The sequence below is a fragment of the Salvelinus alpinus genome, chromosome 12 (assembly GCF_045679555.1).
Source record: "Salvelinus alpinus chromosome 12, SLU_Salpinus.1, whole genome shotgun sequence".
Classification (NCBI taxonomy): Eukaryota; Metazoa; Chordata; class Actinopteri; order Salmoniformes; family Salmonidae; genus Salvelinus; species Salvelinus alpinus.
The window spans coordinates 60,044,426-60,049,550 of NC_092097.1; positions in this window are offsets into that span (position 1 = coordinate 60,044,426).

The window sequence follows — 5,125 nt, forward strand, 5'->3', positions numbered from 1 at the left end:
GCGTATGGGGGATATGACTGGGTTGGGGGTATGGGGGATATGACTGGGTTGAGGCGTATGGGGGATATGACTGGGTTGGGGCGTATGGGGGATATGACTGGGTTGGGGGTATGACTGGGTTGAGGCGTATGGGGGATATGACTGGGTTGGGGGTATGGGGGATATGACTGGGTTGGGGCGTATGGGGGATATGACTGGGTTGGGGCGTATGGGGGATATGACTGGGTTGGGGCGTATGGGGGATATGACTGGGTTGGGGCGTATGGGGGATATGACTGGGTTGAGGCGTATGGGGGATATGACTGGGTTGGGGGGTATGGGGGATATGACTGGGTTGGGGGATATGACTGGGTTGAGGCGTATGGGGGATATGACTGGGTTGAGGCGTATGGGGGATATGACTGGGTTGAGGCGTATGGGGGATATGACTGGGTTGGGGCGTATGGGGGATATGACTGGGTTGGGGCGTATGGGGGATATGACTGGGTTGGGGCGTATGGGGGATATGACTGGGTTGAGGCGTATGGGGGATATGACTGGGTTGGGGGTATGGGGGATATGACTGGGTTGGGGGATATGACTGGGTTGAGGCGTATGGGGGATATGACTGGGTTGAGGCGTATGGGGGATATGACTGGGTTGAGGCGTATGGGGGATATGACTGGGTTTGGGGTATGGGGGATATGACTGGGTTGGGGGATATGGGGATATGACTGGGTTGGGGGGTATGGGGGATATGACTGGGTTGGGGGTATGGGGGATATGACTGGGTTGGGGGATATGACTGGGTTGGGGGTATGGGGATATGACTGGGTTGGGGGTGTGGGGATATGACTGGGTTGGGGGGTATGGGGATATGACTGGGTTGGGGGTATGGGGGATATGACTGGGTTGGGGCGTATGGGGGATATGACTGGGTTGGGGCGTATGGGGGATATGACTGGGTTGAGGCGTATGGGGGATATGACTGGGTTGGGGGTATGGGGGATATGACTGGGTTGGGGGGTATGGGGGATATGACTGGGTTGGGGGATATGACTGGGTTGAGGCGTATGGGGTATATGACTGGGTTGAGGCGTATGGGGGATATGACTGGGTTGAGGCGTATGGGGGATATGACTGGGTTTGGGGTATGGGGGATATGACTGGGTTGGGGGATATGGGGATATGACTGGGTTGGGGGATATGACTGGGTTGAGGCGTATGGGGGATATGACTGGGTTGAGGCGTATGGGGGATATGACTGGGTTGAGGCGTATGGGGGATATGACTGGGTTTGGGGTATGGGGGATATGACTGGGTTGGGGGATATGGGGATATGACTGGGTTGGGGGGTATGGGGGATATGACTGGGTTGGGGGGTATGGGGGATATGACTGGGTTGTGGGATATGACTGGGTTGGGGGTATGGGGATATGACTTGGTTGGGGGTGTGGGGATATGACTGGGTTGGGGGGTATGGGGATATGACTGGGTTGGGGGATATGACTGGGTAGGGGGTATGGGGGATATGACTGGGTTGGGGGGTATGACTGGGTTGGGGGTATGGGGATATGACTGGGTTGGGGGTATGGGGATATGACTGGGTTGGGGGTATGGGGGATATGACTGGGTTGGGGGGTATGGGGATATGACTGGGTTGGGGGTATGGGGATATGACTGGGTTGGGGGTGTGGGGATATGACTGGGTTGGGGGGTATGGGGGATATGACTGGGTTGGGGGTATGACTGGGTTGGGGGGTATGGGGGATATGACTGGGTTGGGGGGTATGGGGGATATGACTGGGTTGGGGGGTATGGGGGATATGACTGGGTTGGGGGGTATGACTGGGTTGGGGGTATGGGGATATGACTGGGTTGGGGGTATGGGGGATATGACTGGGTTGGGGGGTATGGGGATGTGACTGGGTTGGGGGGTATGACTGGGTTGGGGGGTATGGGGGTATGACTGGGTTGGGGGTATGGGAATATGACTGGGTTGGGGGTATGGGGATATGACTGGGTTGGGGGTGTGGGGATATGACTGGGTTGGGGGGTATGGGGATATGACTGGGTTGGGGGTATGGGGGATATGACTGGGTTGGGGCGTATGGGGGATATGACTGGGTTGGGGCGTATGGGGGATATGACTGGGTTGAGGCGTATGGGGGATATGACTGGGTTGGGGGTATGGGGGATATGACTGGGTTGGGGGGTATGGGGGATATGACTGGGTTGGGGGATATGACTGGGTTGAGGCGTATGGGGGATATGACTGGGTTGAGGCGTATGGGGAATATGACTGGGTTGAGGCGTATGGGGGATATGACTGGGTTTGGGGTATGGGGGATATGACTGGGTTGGGGGATATGGGGATATGACTGGGTTGGGGGGTATGGGGGATATGACTGGGTTGTGGGGTATGGGGGATATGACTGGGTTGGGGGGTATGACTGGGTTGGGGGTATGGGGATATGACTGGGTTGGGGGTATGGGGGATATGACTGGGTTGGGGGGTATGGGGATGTGACTGGGTTGGGGGGTATGACTGGGTTGGGGGGTATGGGGGTATGACTGGGTTGGGGGTATGGGAATATGACTGGGTTGGGGGTATGGGGATATGACTGGGTTGGGGGTGTGGGGATATGACTGGGTTGGGGGGTATGGGGATATGACTGGGTTGGGGGTATGGGGGATATGACTGGGTTGGGGCGTATGGGGGATATGACTGGGTTGGGGCGTATGGGGGATATGACTGGGTTGAGGCGTATGGGGGATATGACTGGGTTGGGGGTATGGGGGATATGACTGGGTTGGGGGGTATGGGGGATATGACTGGGTTGGGGGATATGACTGGGTTGAGGCGTATGGGGGATATGACTGGGTTGAGGCGTATGGGGAATATGACTGGGTTGAGGCGTATGGGGGATATGACTGGGTTTGGGGTATGGGGGATATGACTGGGTTGGGGGATATGGGGATATGACTGGGTTGGGGGATATGACTGGGTTGAGGCGTATGGGGGATATGACTGGGTTGAGGCGTATGGGGGATATGACTGGGTTGAGGCGTATGGGGGATATGACTGGGTTTGGGGTATGGGGGATATGACTGGGTTGGGGGATATGGGGATATGACTGGGTTGGGGGGTATGGGGGATATGACTGGGTTGGGGGGTATGGGGGATATGACCGGGTTGTGGGATATGGGGATATGACTGGGTTGGGGGTATGGGGATATGACTTGGTTGGGGGTGTGGGGATATGACTGGGTTGGGGGGTATGGGGATATGACTGGGTTGGGGGTATGACTGGGTTGGGGGGTATGACTGGGTAGGGGGTATGGGGGATATGACTGGGTTGGGGGGTATGACTGGGTTGGGGGTATGGGGATATGACTGGGTTGGGGGTATGGGGGATATGACTGGGTTGGGGGGTATGGGGATATGACTGGGTTGGGGGTATGGGGATATGACTGGGTTGGGGGTGTGGGGATATGACTGGGTTGGGGGGTATGGGGGATATGACTGGGTTGGGGGTATGACTGGGTTGGGGGGTATGGGGATGTGACTGGGTTGGGGGGTATGGGGGATATGACTGGGTTGGGGGGTATGGGGGATATGACTGGGTTGGGGGGTATGACTGGGTTGCGGGTATGGGGATATGACTGGGTTGGGGGTATGGGGGATATGACTGGGTTGGGAGGTATGGGGATGTGACTGGGTTGGGGGGTATGGGGGATATGACTGGGTTGGGGGGTATGGGGGTATGACTGGGTTGGGGGTATGGGAATATGACTGGGTTGGGGGTATGGGGATATGACTGGGTTGGGGGTATGGGGATATGACTGGGTTGGGGGTATGGGGATATGACTGGGTTGGGGGAATAGGGGATATGACTGGGTTGGGGGACATGACTGGGTTGGGGGGTATGGGGACATGACTGGGTTGGGGGATATGACTGGGTTGGGGGGTATGGGGACATGACTGGGTTGGGGGATATGACTGGGTTGGGGGACATGACTGGGTTGGGGGGTATGGGGACATGACTGGGTTGGGGGATATGACTGGGTTGGGGGGTATGGGGGATATGACTGGGTTGGGGGGTATGGGGGATATGACTGGGTTAGGGGGTATGGGGGATATGACTGGGTTAGGGGGTATGGGGGATATGACTGGGTTAGGGGGTATGGGGGATATGACTGGGTTGGGTGGTATGGGGATATGACTGGGTTGGGTGGTATGGGGATATGACTGGGTTGGGGGGTATGGGGATATGACTGGGTTGGGGGGTATGGGGATATGACTGGGTTGGGGGTATGGGGATATGACTGGGTTGGGGGAATAGGGGATATGACTGGGTTGGGGGATATGACTGGGTTGGGGGTATGGGGGATATGACTGGGTTGGGGGGTATGGGGGATATGACTGGGTTAGGGGGTATGGGGGATATGACTGGGTTGGGTGGTATGGGGATATGACTGGGTTGGGGGGTATGGGGATATGACTGGGTTGGGGGGTATGGGGATATGACTGGGTTGGGGGTATGGGGATATGACTGGGTTGGGGGGTATGGGGGATATGACTGGGTTGGGGGGTATGGGGGATATGACTGGGTTGGGGGTATGGGGGATATGACTGGGTTGGGGGTATGACTGGGTTGGTTTGGGGGGGTATGACCGGGTTGGGAGTATGGGGGATATGACTGGGTTGGGGGGTATGGGGGATATGACTGGGTTGGGGGGTATGGGGGATATGACTGGGTTGGGGGGTATGGGGGATATGACTGGGTTGGGGGGTATGGGGGATATGACTGGGTTGGGGGTATGGGGGATATGACTGGGTTGGGGGGTATGGGGGACATGACTGGGTTGGGGGATATGACTGGGTTGGGGGTATGGGGATATGACTGGGTTGGGGGATATGACTGGGTTGGGAGGTATGGGGGACATGACTGGGTTGGGAGGTATGGGGGATATGACTGGGTTTGGGGATATGACTGGGTTGGGGGGTATGGGGATATGACTGGGTTGGGGGGTATGACTGGGTTGGGGGTATGGGGATATGACTGGGTTGGGGCGTATGGGGCATATGACTGGGTTGGGGGTATGGGGGATATGACTGCGTTGGGGGGTATGGGGATATGAC